Source organism: Aquarana catesbeiana, linkage group LG07 (genome assembly GCF_042186555.1).
Source record: "Aquarana catesbeiana isolate 2022-GZ linkage group LG07, ASM4218655v1, whole genome shotgun sequence".
In the NCBI taxonomy this organism is placed as follows: domain Eukaryota; kingdom Metazoa; phylum Chordata; class Amphibia; order Anura; family Ranidae; genus Aquarana; species Aquarana catesbeiana.
Genome location: NC_133330.1, coordinates 323365703 through 323385175, shown reverse-complemented (window position 1 = coordinate 323385175; position 19473 = coordinate 323365703). Strand labels below are relative to the sequence as shown.

At 46.0% G+C, this 19473-nt stretch overlaps 1 protein-coding gene across 1 annotated transcript in view; it reads right to left on the bottom strand.

Moving 5' to 3' along the window:
* The window catches only part of GNG12 (G protein subunit gamma 12), a 208840-nt gene that overhangs the window by 51190 nt on the left and 138177 nt on the right, over positions 1-19473 (bottom strand). The gene's annotated exons all lie outside the window — the stretch shown is intronic.

Here is a 19473-nt window from a genome sequence, read left to right as displayed (position 1 = left end):
CTGCTTGTTCAGCTCTGAGCATCTGGAGCAATTTTCAGGTGTCACTGTAATAAGAGGCTGTTTAGAAATAGTTTTTTTTGTGCAATACCTTCCAGCACTCCCCGATGTTCTGGTACATTCCCATAATTACCAGCCACAGAAGACTGACAGTTTCAGCAATCACTGTCTTGTGCAGTCTGATCACTGCAGGTGGTGCAACTTCCCCCAGCAATGTACAAACTACATTCAACTCGCAGGCTCTTATCCACCAAGACTAGCTATCCGGTGGGAGACTTGAAAGATTCAGAGGCACTTTCAGTTTAGTTGATGATCAGTCCAGCAGCTGAGTTTAGCCCTCATTGCCAAAACCATTCAGTTTTCTATCCAGGCTTATGTTGCAGTGCGCTGTATGATTACGGAGGCGAAGGTCTGATTATGTGCGTTTCCATCACAAGCTCCGTTTCAATCTGCAGGTTTTTTACAGGTTCATTAAAAAAAAAAATCAATCCTAATAATTTATGACTATTTCAACTGAACTTACCTTTGGCCAAAGACCTATATAGAGCTTATATACAATGAATGGCGCCCCTCTGTTACAGCATACATGCAAGGCAACATGCTCCATCATATTCATAAAGGGATTTTCACACTGGGGTGGGGCAGGCGCTGGCGGTAAAGCGATGCTAGTTTTAGCGGCAATTTTTGGCCATTAGCGGGGGCACTTTTAAACCATGCTAGCGGCCGAAGAAAGGGTTAAAAGTGCACATGTTGCGGCGCTCCCCATTCATCTTAATTCCAATGGGCAGGGCATTTTGGGAGCTTATTCACCGCTCCCGCACCGCCCCAAAGATGCTGCTTGCAGGACTTTTTTTCCCATCCTGCAAGCGCAACGCTCCAGTGTGAAAGCACTCGGGCTTTTACATTGGGGAGGCATGAGATGCACTTTATAGGCGCTATTTTTAGCGTTAAAACGCCTGAAAAGCGCCTCGGTGTGAAAGTAGCCTAAAGGTATTTTGTTGGAACTGCAACCAAGCTGTTGGGGACCGGCTATGCAGGTGATTAGGCAGGGGGACATTGTCTCTAAGTCCCGATTCACATTGTTGCGGTGCGGGAAACTGCATGTGATTCGGACAGGAATCACACCGGATTTCTATTCAAGTCACGTAATTCTTTGCAGTGCAGTTTGAGCCATTTAAAATCAAATTGCACCACATCTGAAGGAACACTGAATTCAGATCGCATGGGTATTCACACCCATGCAAACCGATTCAGCCAATCACACTGCGTTTTTGCAAACCATTTTTGTGCTGTTGTTAACATTGGCACTTGCAGAGGTTCGCATGAGTGTGATTGTCATGCGGTGCAGGACATGCACAGGAATCACTACAAATCCTGCACCACATCAGTGTAAACTGGGACTTTGCCCCCATTCACATTGGGCCTGATTTGACATGTCAAATCGCTTGCCAAATCAGAGCCTATTGCCAGCAATATTCGAATATGGACGACGCCAACTTTGTGCACTACTTTTGGTGACTTTGGGGGCGATTTCAATATACATGTGTGCATGAACCCCGTACAGATGTCTTTCAAATCGCCCCCAAACTCGCAGTGAAATGCAGGTATGAAATTGTGTGAGTTCAGCTGAACTTGCACGATTTTCAAACCCGCCTCCAATGTGAACGAGGGCCAAAGCATATTTAAACCCAAGAGCGAGAACTGAATGTATTGTAGCTTACAGGTCCTAAGGATGGGGTGTGGCTGCATTCGGCGGACGTCACAGAGCCGGTCCAGGCTCGGGCAAGATCAGGACAATGGAGTCGGCATCTGCCCACATGCCTGGACCGGTACACGGTTTAGCCTCTCATCGAGCAGCTGAGAGCCAGAGCTGGGTGCTGCCACCTCCACCACAGCCCAGCGCTACAGTAAGCACTGGGGGGGGCAGAGCAGAGAGCTGCAAGAACGAAAAGATCGGTGGTGTTTGATCGCTTGGTTCTCAGTGTTACAGGCGCCACCAGATGCTGCATCCAAATAGGTATGATTCAGAAAAAATAAAAAAAAACAAACATACAGCCCTTTTAAGGGCAGCTAGAATGCACATCAAGAACAGGGGGTAAAGTATTGGACATTATTTTGTGCTTCTGTCCTCCACCTTCTCAGCAGGTCACACTGAGCAAAGCTGTACTTCAAAAAATAAAAGAACAGAGTTCCTATAGCACATTGCTACATATAAGCTGTGCTGTCAGGAGGCAATAAAATAACAGAAGGGGAGACGGAATAAAATGAAGCTCCTGTCCCTTGGCAAATAAAAAAGTTCTATTTATAGAAGTCCTGCTTTTGCATTGGGTTAAATCCTTTATAACAAAGTACAACAAATACCAACAATGCGTTGTGCGTAGATGTGTGTGTAGATTGGGCAAGGCTCAGTAGAACCGTATAATACATTTCCATATAAAACTCTGACGTCTAACCCCCCCCAGGTGTCTGTTTCCTGGCGCCATTCCAGAGCAGGAGCCCGACCCAGAACTCCGAGATCCAAGCCAGGGTATCAAATAAAGAATCAGCAGGTAGAACGTGGCACAAGTTGCAGGCAAGAGAAATTGGAGTGCACTGCTAATACTGCCCAGGCAACACAAACCTGTGCTAAAGTCCGAAAGCTTACAGAGTTTCTTGTTTTACATTAAAATCTGAAAGCTAGAAGTAACCAAAAAAAAGTCTAAACAGGCTGCAATAATACAATGCAGGTGCTGCTCATACTTGTTGATGACAGCTACATACAGTGCCCTGGGTACCCCACACTTCAACTTATTTGTGCGGTGATCTGTCCTGACCCCTCTGCATGTCCCTATTGGCCAATAAGAGGGAGCATGATAAAAAGTGGGGGAGGGGCAGTTTTCGACTCTACTTGGATGTGTTGAAAAAGCAGCAAGAACCAAGCAGCCTTGCCACTGAAGAGCGTTTTTTTTTTTTTTTAATGCGTTTAGATGTGTATTTTCTCCAACAGTGAAAGGGTCTTCTTGGAAGAGATACAAGATCCTGAGTAAAATATGTGCTTAATGCAGCCTTTAAAATTTCCACTCGCCTGCTTGCATTAGGCAAGTGGCAATAATCTGAGGGTGAGTGTGGAGCCGCATCAGAGGGAGGGGTGGGGGGCGCCACCGGTAGGTGGGGTTGAACGGGAGACAATTCTCCTCCCAGCCTCCACCCCCCGTCATTCTCTTAGCAGGACCTGGCATACAGCGGGAGTCGGCAAAGAACCAGATGAGGTGGGGGTGGGGAGGGGGGTTGGGCGGGTGCTGCCAAAGTTTACTTTTCTTATTAAAAAGCTGGTGATTGGTTGCTTGGACCGCCTAGCAACCAATTTCCAGCTTGTTAATAGGAAAAGTTAACTTTGGCAGCTTCCACTCCCCTGTTCAGTGCTGTGAGTCTCTCTGCATCCTAAATCAGTGAAAGTGTCATTCATTGGTTTTGATTTTGTTAATGCTATATTTAATATAGCATTAAAATATTTACTTAAAGCACAGTTCCACCCAAAAATGAAACTTCTGCTTTTTGACCCCCCCCCTAGTGTCACATTTGGCACCTTTCAGGGGGGAGGGGGGAGCAGATACCTGCCTAATCCAGGTATTTGCTCCCACTTCCGGGCATAGATAGCCACAGTATCCCTGGATAGCTATACCATATCCGGCGCCTCCTCCACCCCCCCCCCCGCTGTCTTCTGGGAGACACACAGGTCCTAGAAGACAGCAGGGACCAGTGGACTCGCGCATGCGCAGTAGGGAACCAGCCTGTGAAGCTGCAAGGCTTCACTTCCTGATTCCCTTACAGATGGCGGCACCTACACCCGAGAGCCGAGGGACAGATTGGCTTCGGGTGCCAACATCGCGGGCACCCTGGACAGGTGAGTGTCCATATTTTAAAAGTCAGCAGCTGCAGTATTTGGAGCTGCTGGCTTTTAAAAAAAAAAATTTGTCAGAACTCCGCTTTAACAAGGCAGTAATGATGTGTACAGTGCCTAAAGCAACCAATCACATTTTATCCTGATTTTAGTTATCACAGTCAGATCAATGAAAAATGATTTATGTTAATATTGTTAAAGTTGTTGTTGATAATATTTATTTTTGTAACATAATTCTGCATAAAACATTTAACAGTGTCATTTCATGAGATCATTTACAAGGGGTGTGTTTAGGGGCAGAATTAGGGGTGGGGCGAGTAGGGGTTGGGTGGGGCAACTAGTGGTAAGTAACTCCTAAGGCCTGCCTAGTAGCTCGGGACTTGAAATTTTGAGCCCTGGCCTAATGTACTTGTGTTTATGCACATACAGCAAGGAAAAAAAGTATTTGATCCCTTGTTAATTTTGTACATTTGCCCACTGACAAAGAAATGATCAGTCTATAATTTTAATAGTAGGTTTATTTTAACAGTGAGAGACAGAATAACGACAGAAATATACAGAAAGAAATGCATTTCAAAAAAGTTATAAAATGATTTGCATTTTAATGAGTGAAATAAGTATTTGATCCCCTATCAATCAGCAAGATTTCTGGCTCCCGGGTGTCTTCTGTACAGGTAACGAGCTGAGATTAGGAGCACTCTCTTAAAGGGAGTGCTCCTAATCTCAGCTTGTTACCTGTATAAAAGACACCTGTCCACAGGTGTCTTTTAGGTGCAATCAATCAGATTCCAATCTCTCCACCATGGCCAAGAGCAAAGAGCTGTCCAAGGATGTCAGGGACAAGATTGTAGACCTACACAAGGCTGGAATGGGCTACAAGACCATCGCCAAGCAGCTTGGTGAAAGGGTGACAACAGTTGGTGTGTTTATTTGCAAATGGAAGAAACACAAAATAACTTATAATCTCCCTCGGTCTGAAGCTCCATGCAAGATCTCCCCTCATGGAGTTTCGATGATCATGAGGACAGTGAGGAATCAGCCCAAAACTACACAGGAGAACCTTGTCAATGATCTCAAGGCAGCTGGGACCATAGTCACCAAGAAAACAATTGGTAACACTATGCAGTGAAGGACTGAAATCCTGCAGCGCCCGCAAGGTCCCCTTGCTCATGAAAGCACATGTACAGGTCCGTCTGAAGTTGCTAATGAACATCTGAATGATTCAGAGGAGAACTGGATGAAAGTGTTGTGGTCAGATGAGACCAAAATCAAGCTCTTTGGCGTCAACTCAACTTGCTGTGTTTGGATGGGGAGGAATGCTACCTATGACCCAAAGTACACCATCCCCACCAGCAAACATGGAGGTGGAAGCATTATGCTTTCGGGGTGTTTTTCTGCTAAGGGGACAGGACAACTTCACCGCATCAAAAGGGACAACACGGCCAAGGCAACAAAGGAGTGGCTCAAGAAGCACATTAAGGTCCTCGAGTGGCCTAGCCAGTCTCCAGACCTTAATTCCATAGAAAGTATGTGGAGGGAGCTGAAGGTTCGAGTTACCAAACGTCAGCCTCGAAACCTTAAAGTGGTTGTAAACAACCACTTTTTGCTACAGGTAAGCCTATAATTAGGCTTACCTGTAGCTACACTGGATATCTCCTAAACCTGCACGGTTTAGGAGATATCCCCTGTATTTGCACATGCGCATTAAAGCAAACTGAAGCAATGGAACGTACGTGCCGTTGCTTCAGTTAGACTGTGCCGCTATCGGCGGCTCCCATGCACATCATCGCGGCTCCGGCCAATCACAGCGCCGGAGCCAGAGATACCTGTAAGTAACCCCAGAAGCGATGTCGGCCGCCGAAGCGATAAACGAAGACCGATGAGGGGGCTTCGATTTCAGGTAAGTAATTCATAATGAGCTAGTATGCTATGCATACTAGCTCATTATGCTTTTGTCTTGCAGTTTTTTTAGTTTTTTTTTTTAGGGTTTACAACCACTTTAATGACTTTAGAGAGGATCTCTGGACAAAATCCCTTCTGAGATGTGTGCAAACCTGGTGGCCAACTACAAGAAACGTCTGACCTCTGTGATTGTCAACAAGGGTTTTGCCACCAAGTACGAAGTCATGTTTTGCGGAGGGGTCAAATACTTATTTCACTCATTAAAATGCAAATCAATTCATAACTTTTTTGAAATGCGTTTTTCTGGATATTTTTGTTGTTATTCTGTCTCTCACTGTTAAAATAAACCTACCATTAAAATTATAGACCGATCATTTCTTTGTCAGTGGGCAAACGTACAAAATCAGCAGGGGGTCAAATACTTTTTTTCCCCTCACTGTATGTGCATAAAATCTACAACAGTGTCCTGCTTTTTTTGTTTTGTGTGCGGCTAAACATGGCACAAATTTCTGTAAGTAGCAAAGCTGTGTGTGTGCATCTAAACGCTGTGTTTTTTTCTGCCTGTGTTAATGAGCTCTTAAAGTGGTTGTAAACCTCAGACATGAAATATGAACAAAGCATATCCCTCTATAGTGTGTACTTGTCTTAATCCAGAGCACTAAGTGTCATTTCTGTCTGCTGCTTGATTCTTCTGCCATTAGCATGAGTCACTTCTGACAAGTTTTCCTGACACCAAGAGAAAAATGGTGACAGGGGAGGGAGCTCCAGCTGATTGACAGCCTCAGCTCTGTTCCTGTGTGCAGTGTGAAGGGGGGGGGGGGGGTGTCCCTTCCCTCCAATCAGCTCTCAGAGCTCTTGTTACTGAGCTCTGCAGAGTGTAACTTCAGCTCTCCTCTCCCTCTTTTCTGAACAGACAAGCTTTATAATTTAGCACCTTGAACAGATGTAGAGGAGAGAAGACTGCAGATAAACAGGTACAACTTATGTAGGAGGATTTGTTTCATCTCTGTGTAAGCACTATATGTAAGGGTTTACAACCACTTTAAAGTATTACTAAACCCAGGACCCTGCATTCACTATATCTGGTCTCCCACAGTACACAAAACATGGAAATGCAATTATTTTAGTAAATATAAACTGATAAATACCTTTTCTCATCAGCAGCATATAGCAGTCTTGTGACTTTTGTGAGGTCTGGTTAAAGCTTGTAGGAGGAGTTTTCATTCTCCCCCAATTGTCCTATGAGGCTGCAGAACCCCCGACCCTCTGTCTGGACAGTGCTGATCACATGCAGTCTCCCAAGAAAAAAAAAAAACAACTCAAACAATACACATCAAACTGAGCATGTGCAGAGTGCCCCCAAGGCTCTGTACATTCAGGTGCATTGAGTACAGTAAAAGAAGGGGAGGATCAGAGAAGACCGGATCAAACAACCTTTTTTACACAATGCAGAATATTAACCCCTTAGGTTCCACTGTGAGTATAACAAGCATGCTTTACTGCACAGATTTTAATGTTGTGGGTTTAGCAACACTTTAAGCATAGCCCCCAACTGTCCCTGATTTTGAGGGACTGTCCCTCTTTCCTCTCATTTATCGCTCCTTTTGGTCTGATCTATATACTGGTGTATAAAATACACTACTTATCTTTTAAAAAGTGTTTCCCAGTGCTAAACCTTTCATTCAATTTCTAAATTGCTGCATTTGTAGATTTCAAAAGCCAAATATAAAGGAATAATAATGGTTAAAAAAAAAAAAAAAAAGCATTTCTGAGTTTAACTATTATTTTTGGGTATAATTCTCCTTTAAGGGGGGATGGCAGGGGGTGTGTCCTTTTCCAACATACTTTGACTAATAGGTATCCCTCACTCCCATCTCAAAATGTTGGGAGGTGTGCTTTATACCGCTTTCACACCGAGGCACTTTAGAGGCGTTTTAGCGCTAAAAATAGCGCCTGCAAAGAGCCACTGCTTTCACACTGGAGCGGTGAGCTGGCAAAACGCTAAAAAAGTCCTGCAAGCAGCATCTTTGAGGCGCTGTAGGAGCGGTGTTATACACTGTTTCTAAAGCATCCCTGCCCATTGAAATCAATGGGCAGCGCCACCGGAGCGCCAGCAAAGCGCCGCTGCAGCACCACTATGAACCCTTTTTTGGTTGTTAGCGTGTGTTAAAAGTGCCCCGCTAGTGGCCGAAAAGCGCAGCAAAAACGACGGTAAAGCACCGCTAAAAATAGCGGAGCTTTACCGCTGACACCCGTCCAGCCCAGTGCGAAAGTGCCCTTCAGATATTTAAATACCTGCACTGCAGCCTTTTCAGTCCCTAGAGAGAGGTTCACTGGAATTTGACTTTTCTGTAATTGAACCCAAGAAGTAACCACGTTTGCTGCTAGGTAGCTCTGTCTCTGCTGTGCAACCCCAGCGGCCCACAGACATAAGAAGTAATGGTGGTTTCTCTACAGAGATCTGCTATCAGCAAAGCAAACAATAAAGAGTGCATGGACACCACTCTGCAGCATGCTGGCAGGGGACAGGCTTTTCTACCAAGCCTGTGGCTGCTTTAGAAAAAACAACAAACCATGATCAATGTATTAGTTTGCTTATTATGTCCCTGCAATGCATTGAGCAGATTTAGCCCGGGTTCACATTGCTGCGGATTAGAAATCGGGCGAGTTCAGCTGAACTCGCCCGATTTCAACCCGGCAATGCAGTCCGACTTCGTGGGGCGATTTGATAGACATCAGTGTGGGTTCCTGCACAGATGTCTATACAAATCGCCCCCCAAAGTCACCAAAAGTAGTACAGGAACTACTTTTGGAAATCGGTGCGATGCCATAAAGTCGGCACTGCGACGATTCGGACGGTGCCATTGAAAAAGATCGTTTGTTTGTGGTGTCGGTATTTTAGATCACTAGATAGAATAGTAAAGCCCAATTGAGCCTTCTGTTTAAGCCTAGGTTCACATTGATCAAATCAGCAGCTATTTCCGGTGTTCCCTCAGATTTCATAACGGAAGTGACATTCCGCCGTGGCCATCTTGGTACACCCCGCACTAAGCCTACAGTCTGAAGTCGCCGAGCGGACATCTTTTTACACCCACCGAAGTCTTGCATTTCACACTTATTTTTACCACTAAACTGAGCTTATATCGTGAAATACAGTATTTAGAAGTCCGTGACACTGTTTCGATGTTATATTTTAAAAGCAGCGGTTCCTCTGTCAGATTAGCAAACGCGTGAGATCAGCAGGCTTGCTGCTGCTTTTAAAATTCATCATCAAAACGGACTTCTAAATACTGTATTTCACGATATAAGCTCAGTTTACAGGCAGTCCCCGAGTTACGAACGGGCTAGGGACTGTAGGTTTGTTCTTAAAGTCGAATATGTTCGTAAGTCGGAACAGCATAGGCAGAATGGCAGATATGTCTTTTTCCGATGTTCCGTCGAATGTGCCCAATGTCGAAAAAGGGTCCGTCGAATGTGCCCAATGTCGAAAAAGGGTCCGTCGAATGTGCCCGCCGTTGAAAAAGGGGCCGTCGAATGTGCCCGCCGTCGAAAAAGGGGCCGTCGAATGTGCCCGCTCGCCTGTTCATAAGTAGGAGTCGTTCACAAGTAGGATGTTCGTAACTCGGGGACCTCCTGTATTGGTAAAAATAAGTGTGAAATGCAAGACTTCGGTGGGTGTAAAAAGATGTCCGCTTGGCGACCTCAGACTGTAGGCTTAGTGCGGGGTGTACCAAGATGGCTGCGGTGTATTTTAGATCGCTAGATAGAATAGCAAAGACCAATTGAGCCTTCAGTTTAAGCCTAGTTTCACATTGGTCTGATTTGGCATGCGATTTGACATGTCAAATCGCATGCCAAATCAGACCAATGTGAAACTAGGCTTAAACTGAAGGCTCAATTGGTCTTTGCTATTCTAACGATCTAAAATACCGACACCACAAACTATCTTCTGAGGCCAATACACTTTCTTTTTTTTCTGTTCAGCTAACAGGCACACTTTGTTCGTGTCGGATAATGTAGAAAGTGTTGATTTTCACTTTCCTGTAAACCCCACAGGCTGTGAGTCAAGAATGTTAGTCTATGCAAATGAGAAGTGATAACAGTTCAGGTATATTACTGGAACAGTCAGGTTCTCCTTTCCGGATAATTCTTCCCACAACACCTGACATTTTACCTATCTGAGCTGAAGCAAAAAACTGGCACATCTCATTTATACGGCACTCCTAATCCAAATGAATGTGACCTGAACACCGTTACAGCAGAATTACAGAACACTTTACAAGAAGATGATTCACACCTGACATTTATAGGAGGATCGGCTTTTTTTAACCTGCAATGCACTTGCAACTACTCACATATAATCCATACTAGATATGATAGAGCAGTGACTGCAAAACAAATGACAATGCAGTCCTCGGGGGACCTACTCCTCCCACTGACCCCAATATTGGGGCACTATTCCTCCCACTGACCCCAATATTGGGGCACTACTCCTCCCACTGACCCCAATATTGGGGCACTACTCCTCCCACTGACCCCAATATTGGGGCACTACTCCTCCCACTGACCCCAATATTGGGGTACTACTCCTCCCACTGACCCCAATATTGGGGCACTATTCCTCCCACTGACCCCAATATTGGGGCACTACTCCTCCCACTGACCCCAATATTGGGGCACTATTCCTCCCACTGACCCCAATATTGGGGCACTACTCCTCCCACTGACCCCAATATTGGGGCACTACTCCTCCCACTGACCCCAATATTGGGGCACTATTCCTCCCACTGACCCCAATATTGGGGCACTACTCCTCCCACTGACCCCAATATTGGGGCACTACTCCTCCCACTGACCCCAATATTGGGGCACTATTCCTCCCACTGACCCCAATATTGGGGCACTATTCCTCCCACTGACCCCAATATTGGGGCACTACTCCTCCCACTGACCCCAATATTGGGGCACTACTCCACCCACTGACCCCAATATTGGGGTACTACTCCTCCCACTGACCCCAATATTGGGGCACTATTCCTCCCACTGACCCCAATATTGGGGCACTATTCCTCCCACTGACCCCAATATTGGGGCACTATTCCTCCCACTGACCCCAATATTGGGGCACTACTCCTCCCACTGACCCCAATATTGGGGCACTATTCCTCCCACTGACCCCAATATTGGGGCACTACTCCTCCCACTGACCCCAATATTGGGGCACTATTCCTCCCACCGACACCAATAATGGGGCATTATTCCTCCCACCAACACCAATAATGGGGCATTATCCCCCCCACTGATACCAATGGGGGGCACTATTCCTTCCACTGATACTGATAACAGTGGTGGCTGTTTTTTTTTTTTTTGGGGGGGGGGGTGCCTCTGGTTCTAATTACGTGCTTCAAACCCCCCCCATTGGAATTCATGCGTCCGGCGCCCTGTATGTAGATTAGGGGGCCGGACGCATGGATGGGGGGGGGGGGGGGGCGGTGCCTGTAATGAACGGGCTGCCACTACAAACCAATAATGGAGCATTATTCCTTCCACTGACACCAATAATGGGGCTCTATTCCTCCCACTGATACCAATGATGAGGCACTATTCCTTCCACCGACTCCAATGATGGGGCTCTATTCCTCCTACTCACACCAGTAATGGGGCACTATTCCTTCCACTGACACCAATGATGGGGCACTATTCCTTCCACTGACACCAATGATGGGGCACTATTCCTCCTACGCATACCAGTATTGGGGCACTATTCCATCCACTGACACCAATGATGGGGCTCTATTCCTTCCACTGACACCAATGATGGGGCACTATTCCTTCCACTGACACCAATGGCGAGCACAATTCCACCCTACGGTCACCACTGATGGGGCACAATATCCCCAATGCCAATGAAGGAGGAAAGATGTCCCCTTAGTCAAGGTCCCCTATGACTAAGCCCTATGGGCGCGGCAAAACACGTCAGCCTGAAGCCGCTTTCATCTTTACCTGTGTTGTTTCGTCAGAGTGTGATGCTCCATCTTTCCTTCTCCTTTCATCCCTGATCACCTCTCTCGCCCAGAGTAGTACAATGTCACCATGGTGACACTGTTCAGTGACACTGAACTACTCCACTGAATGTTAAAAAAAAAATAATTAAAGACTAAAATTGAATACAAAAATATTATTTTTTTTACATACTGTCACCAGTCCGTATCCCTGATCACCGCCACATGACAATGCTGTACTGCACTAGTAACTGTGTATGTGTGTATTATATATACACACACACACACACATATATATATACATATACATAGTAAGAGATTTGGGATAAAGTTGCAAAAATAAATAGTTGATGTTTTAAGTTACCTTGGTGGAAGTGATTACTTCAAGATTAAAAAGAAAAAAAATATAAGAGGGTTTAATGCTACTCCAAGGCCTGTTTCACATGGACTTCAGCTTAGCAAGCTTTTACAAAGCATTTTGCAGAACTTTCAGCAAGTTTTGTTGAAGCTTTTAAAGTATCATCTAGTTCCAATTTGTAAATATTGAACACAGATCCTAAAGTAGGCTAATGGTCACTGTAAACAAACTTAAGCACTACTTGAAGCTTGTTGAAAGCTGGTTGAAGCCTGCTAGCAACCTATTTAAAGTAACAATCAGCACTCCTCCTCGGATCGGTGTTCAACATTTACAAACTGGCGCTGAATGGTACTTTAAAAAGCTACAAAAAAGCTTGTTGAAAGGTCTGCAAATGCTTTGTCAAATCTTGCTGTACACACCACTCTTATACAAACTGAAGCCCGGGTGATCCAGACCTTAGTCCGTAATGAGCAAGGGACTAATGGTAGAAGAACAGACTGGCAAGCCCTGTGCCACCATCATTAGCTCCTAACACAGGACTCTGCCAGGCCCTTCCTACAGGAATGCGATGGCTTCGTTTTAAAATGCCTCAATTATCCAGCTTCTAAATATAGCTCCCTTAGTTCCAAGTTGCTCCCTATAGAAGTAGAATCATAAAAGAAGGAGCGGTCAGCCGGTTAGGCAACAATTAGTCTGGGGGCCGCTGGGTTTATTGTATGGGAAGGTTTCACTGTGGATTCTCTGGGCGATCTTACGTAACAAACATTCCAGGGCTGAGGAAAGTGAGAGGACACAGAGCAACTAATGAGAAACAGCCAGCAATAACCGCCGAAGTTTATAGAACAACAACAGGGTCAATGGGCACGGCTGATCCTTTAGCTCGGGTTCACACTGATACAGTGCGGGACACCGCATGTAATTCGCACAGAAATCGTAGCACATTGGGGTGCGATTTGAGCAGTGGATTTGAATGGCTCGAATCGCATTTGCACCAAACTCGTCCAGGACCCTTTTATTTGTCCACACCAGAATCAGTGTTCACACCCATGCGATCCGATTCTGTAAATGTGTGCCGTTAACATACACTCTGCAATCGGTTCGCATGAAGGGGTTGCGATTTTGCGGTGAATTCGCATCGCATCTAGTGTGAAGCGAGGCTTAGACAAGAAAATCTAGGTCATTTCTGAAGATATACATGTAAACATAATTATTAAATCTCAGAAGCTTTTACATGTTAAAGTGGTGTTCCGGCCGAAATTATACTTTTTAAATAAAAATACCCCTATAATACACAAGCTTAATGTATTCTAGTAAAGTTAGTCTATAAACGAAGGTCTGATTTGTTAGTTTATAGCAGTAGTTTGTTATTTTATAAACTTACAGCAGGCTGTGGCCATCTTAAGTGTGGGCATCTGAAGCCAGACTGTATTTCTTCCTGGATCTCTTCCTTGCACATGCTCAGTGCAGCACAAGCAGTGTAATAGGTTTCAGGTCAGGTTTCCATAGCAACGGCAGTTTCAAAGGAAGTTGCCACCCTTCCCAGAAGGCATTGCAAACAGGAAATGATGCGATGGGCCACGGCCAGGGAGGAGGAAGTGAAAAATGAATACAGCAGATATACAGTAGGTGCTAAGAATTTAAAAAAAAAAATATCCAATTCGTTTACAGTGCACAGTTTAGTAAGGGATGCTGAAGAGTTGGAAAAGTGAGTGGAACTCCACTTTAAAGTGGATCTAAGGGGAGAAGGTTCTCTACCATAATGCATTCCCTGCATTTTTTTATTAACATGTTATACTTACCTACTCTGTGCAGTGGTTTTGCACAGAGCAGCCCTGATCCTCCTTTTCTTGGATCTCCCAACAACGTGCCTGGCTCTCCCCCCCCCCTGCTGTGTGCCCCCCACAGCAAGCTGCTTGCACTGGGGGCAATTGTGCATGCTCTGTCTAAGAGCGACACAGAGCATGGCTGGTCCTTACCCCCCACTGGCTGTGATTGCCAATGGTTCCTGTTGCATGATCCCTAAGACTAAGCTCCGGGGGCGGAGCAAAACGTGTTAGGGGTATGGTCTAAAGGGAGCCGAGGCTGAGGTTGTCTCTCTCATACCACCACAGGTCTCTGTGGATCTGCGGCACCAGGGATCTTTCCTTGCTTTTCCCGCTGCTGTGTCGGGAGAGCTTCTTCTCTAGTGCACATCACTAGATTGGGATCAGGCTCAGGTGAGTATATGGAAGGGGGGGGGGGGGGGTCCGTCTCCTCTTGCAAATTCCACCATATATTACAAGGGACAAAAAGGTAACACCATAGTGCTCTAGATTTAAAACAAGTTTGTTTTCCCCCACAATAAAAAAAAAAAAAAAAAAAAAAAAAAAAACTTACAGGAATTTTTATAACAATGCTCTTTAAGAAAAAAAAAAAAGACTCATCAGCCAGCTCACCACTACAATCACAAACGCAGCAGTGGCATGACGTCCCAGGCTCGGCTCCTCCCTCCTAGACGCGTTGCACCCTCCTACTGAAGAAGCCTAATAGGAGAGTGCAACGCATCTAGGAGGGAGGAGCACTATCGTGTTGCCTTTTTGTCCCTTGTGGTGGAATTTGCAAGAGGAGACTGATCTGGTTCCTAGAGTGAAAGAAGGGAGTGAGGAGGTCTTCTCCTGGAGAGACCTCCTCACTACTATCCACCTGACATCAGCTGGATAGCAGTGATGAGCACTTGATTACTCTGTGGAAGGTGAGCAGGCATTGCATTTAGTGGTGGATGAGCACTTGTCACAAGAAGATCTGGATAGTTTATACCTGGATACATAACAGAGCACTGGGTGCTGAACTGTTTATTTTGTTTTATTGGCTTGAATTCTAAATTTTGCATGGACTTTATGTTAGTTTTTTTCACATGAAAAGTGTTGCGCTACACTGTATTGTATGAGCCTTTACAGATAAGAAGCTGCCATCTTAGCTTAATATCAGCTTTACTGCCAGAAAATTGGAAGCAAAGTTCCAAGCATCTCATTTGCTTGTACTGCTGTACCAGAGCCATACCCACAAATACCTCTCAATGGCTTATATTGTGAGATTATAGCCTTCCCAGACAGACCACGTTAAGACACTTTTCTATTTCACATGGGTTTTGCAGCAGTGAAGGGGTTAAGGTGTGGGTAAAAGGTCATAAGGACATGGCACCCCCTGAGCCGATCACCTGTGAAGGCACATTCAGTCGGTGCAGCTATACAAACACATGTGGGGTTGTAACCTCGCTGGGAACTGAAGTGTCACACCACCCCTCCCGCTAACAGCAAACAGCACCCAGAATGTGACACTTCCCAGGGACCGAAAACCGTACAAACACAGCTTCAGGGCAGGAGGAGAAGCTGCCAATGGGGGGGGGGGGGGGGGGGGAGTTGGGACGAAGGCTCATTTCTCTGCACCAACGTAAGACTATATACCATGTGAAATGCCCTACAAAATCAGATCCGATCATTCATTACCACCTAAAACCACCCTCATTCACTTCATGCAGACACAATCCCACCACTTTCCTGCAGGACAAGCAGTCTGCAGAGCACACCCTAAATGTGATTACTGACAACAGAGTGCGGTCAGATTTTTACCTACAATGCCCCTCCCCCCCACCCCCCACTCCTGACAAGCCTCAGCCAACAATGTCTCCTGGTGCTCCACTGACATTGGATTGTTTACTAATCTGGCCACATTAGGACTATGATAACCTTAAAGGGTAACTCCATTTTCATAGGGAAAAAAAAAATATTTTCCTGCTTACGTGATTGGCTCACTGGTTTTCCCAGAAGTCTGCACTTAAAAACAGAGTTCCACCCAAAAAATGGAACTTCCGCTTATCCGGTCCCCCCCCCCCCACCTCCAGTGTCACATTTTGCACCTTTCAGGGGGGAGCAGATACCTAATACAGGTATTTGCTCCCACCTCCGGCGATAGATCGCCACAGATTCTATGCCATGTCCGCCCCCTCCTCTGTCCCCCCCCCACCCCCGTCTGTCTTCTGGGAGACACACAGGTCCCAGAAGACAGCAGGGACCAGTCAGGACATGCAGCATGACTAGCACATGCACAGTAGGGAACCAGGCTGTGAAGCCGCAAGTCTTCACTTCCTGATTCCCTTACTGAAGATGCCGATGCCTCCACCCGAGGGACGGGTGGGCTTCGGGTGAGGACATCGCAGGCACCCTGGACAGGTAAGTGTCCTTATTTTAAAAGTCATAGATCATCCTCCGCACCGCAATCAAAGCCCCTTCCACTCTGCGCTCCACAATCGCTTCAAGCCTCGCTTTCAGATCGCTCCACTGCAGGGAAGTCTTCCTGGTCATGATTGAAGACTGACAGCGGTGAGAGCCGGCGGTGAGGAGGACGGTCTATGTGGGCAGTTTTACCCCGGATGCCGGCATACTTAGATGTGCCTCTTTTAATCATCAACCATGTGAGTTGCTACATGTTGTACCTTCATTAAATGTAACCATATTGCTACACTTAGAGGCGCCTCTCTTCTCTTTTATACTCTGGAGCTCCTGCTGGATTTTGCTTCTAATCCCCTTGTGGAGGCTTCAATCTGTAGATGGACATTTTATGGTTACACAACCTGGTCACATTGCTATAATCTTTTTATATGGACTATAAACTGAAGGACTTATGAATAAATGGTTGTTGCATGAATCATCTGAGTTTCTATTATTTCTTATGGGGAAATTCACTTTGATATACTTTGGATTACAAGCATGTTTCCGGAATGAATTATGCTCACAATCCAAGGTTTTACTGTATTTTCAGTTTTAGAACGATTGTAAAGGAAACTGAAAAAACAAAACAAAAAACTTCTCTATATATACCTGCTCTGTGCGGCCCTGAACCTCCTCTTTTTGGGTCCTCCACCGATGCTCCTGGCTCCTCCTCTTTGTCTAGTGGCCCAACGTGAAGAAGCTTCCCTGGGGGAACTTGTGCGTGAGCCCTGCTGCAGCATCCATTGACACAGACAGCGGAACTCGGCCCCGCCCCCTGCTTCCTCGTCACTGGCTTTGATTGACAGCACTGGGAGCCAATGGCTCCCGCTGCCCCAGCAAAGCCAGTGAGACCATCAGAAGTGGGGGGGAGAGAGGAGCTGCAGATCTGCACAGTGCTGGATTGAGTGAGGGCTGAGGTACGTAGAAATGGGGGTTTGGGTGAGGGCCTGAAACCGATGCCTAAATATTTTTTACCTTAATGCAAGCAATGCATTAAGCTAAAAAAATGTTTGGGCTTTAGAACCGCTTTAAAATCGGTAAACATTCAACCAGCACGGGAAATAGCCTAATAACATTTGTTTTTTTTCCCCTCACATTCTCATAGAATGAATGCACTTTCACTGGACGAACTGCTATGGAAATTTATAATTAAAAAAGTATCCCCCTAGTTCCCAATCACACCTGAGCATCTCTTTATTGTGATTGCTATGTATGGCGCAGCTCATTCAAAATTATTGGGCTGCACAATGCAAAGTATGTGAAACGCGTATATAACTGTGCATCTATGCATATGCGTTGTCGCACTGCATAGTCGTGAATCTGGACTAGTTATATTTTACAAGAATCCGAATCATATGGTACTATCTGCCAATTGCCTGTATAAAGTTTAGTAACAGTAGTGTGTGAACATGCCTTATTGTTAGTGATTAACCCATTATATAATGGGCACATGCACCATTTAGTTGAACTTTCCTTCTTCTAAATGCCTGTAATATGCCAGTGCTTTGTGATTGTGGGAAATCCATGTTTAAAAAAAAAAAAAAAAAAAAAAACAAAAAAAACAAAAAAACTAGCATAAGACAGACAATCTAAAGCTGCAGGAAAGTCAGAGCTCTGCGAGACCTTCCCGTAAAAGGAGAAAGTCTGCAGAGATGGTGTGGCAGCACACAGTACAATGGGAACATCTGACTCAGTCACTGACATAATATTCCAGTCTGATAATGGGGGGGCCGAGAAAACCCCTCCGTCACTCCACATGACTCACATACGCTGCAAGAAAGATGTGTAGCAGAAAACATTATATTTCATCCGAGGCCAAGACATCAGTCCTGGTATATTACACTGTGACTGCGTCATCAGCCCCCGAGATATCGCATCCAGGCTGTTCATATGTCCGGGGCTCTGGAGAGCTGCCTGGCAGAGGCGGTGCATGTTCTCCGGGTTATTGTTATTCCCTGGCAAGCTTCTTTTTCCCACAGTTACTGAGCAGGGGAGCCATGTGAAACGGCACGATGTGCGATTTCCTCCCCTACAAGCTGCCTGCATACCGTGCACAGACAAACCGACTTGAGTACGTCACTGCAGATGCACTGCTTACATTTTACAGACGGCCAGAAAAGGCGCTCTAATATTTAGACCCCTTTCACACCGAGGTGTTTTTCAGGCACTTTTGGGCTAAAAATAGCACCTGTAAAGCGCCTGAAAAACGCCTCCCCTGCAGTCCCAGTGTGAAAGCCCGAGTGCTTTCACACTGGAGCAGTGCGCTGCAAGGACGTCAAAAAAAGTCCTGCAAGCAGCTTTTTTGCAGCGCTGTAAATACACTGCTCCTAAAGCACCCCTGCCCATTGAAATCAATGGGCAGCTCCGCTGCAGCAGCGCTTTGCGGGCGGTTTTAACCCTTTTTTGTCCGCTAGCGGGTGTTTAAAGCACCCCGCTAGCACCTGAAAAGCGCTGCAAAAATGACTAGAAAGTGCTGCTAAAAATAGCGGCACTTTACCACCGACGCCCAGGCGCTGGCAGTGTGAAAGTGCCCTTAGACCCCTTTCACACTGAGGCATTTTCTTGCAAGCAGCATCTTTGGGCGGTGGCCGCTCCTCCACCGCCCCTGCCCATTGAAATCAATGGCCACTGCTGCCAAAGCGACTGCAAAGCGATTCGGCAGCGGCGATATGCGGGTGCATTTAACCCTCTGTTCGGCCACTAGCGGGGGGTTAAAAGCAACCTGCAGCCCCCCCACTCCAAAGCACCTTGTTCCCATGTTGATGAGGACAAGGGCCTCTTCCCGACAACCCTTGCCGTTGGTTGTCGGGGTCAGCGGGCGGGGGGCTTTATCGGAATCTGGGAGCCCCCTTTAATAAGGGGGCCCCCAGATCCCTGCCCCCCACCCTATGTGAATGAGTATGGGGTACATTGTACCCCTACCCATTGACCTAGGGAAAAAAGTGTCAATAAAAAAAACACACTAGACAGGTTTTTAAAATAATTTATTAGGCAGCTTCAGGTGTCTTCTTCCGACTTCGGGGGTCTCTTCCTTCTTCTCCACGCTCCCTGGCTCTGCGCTCTCCGGTTCCTCTCCCGCTCTCCGGT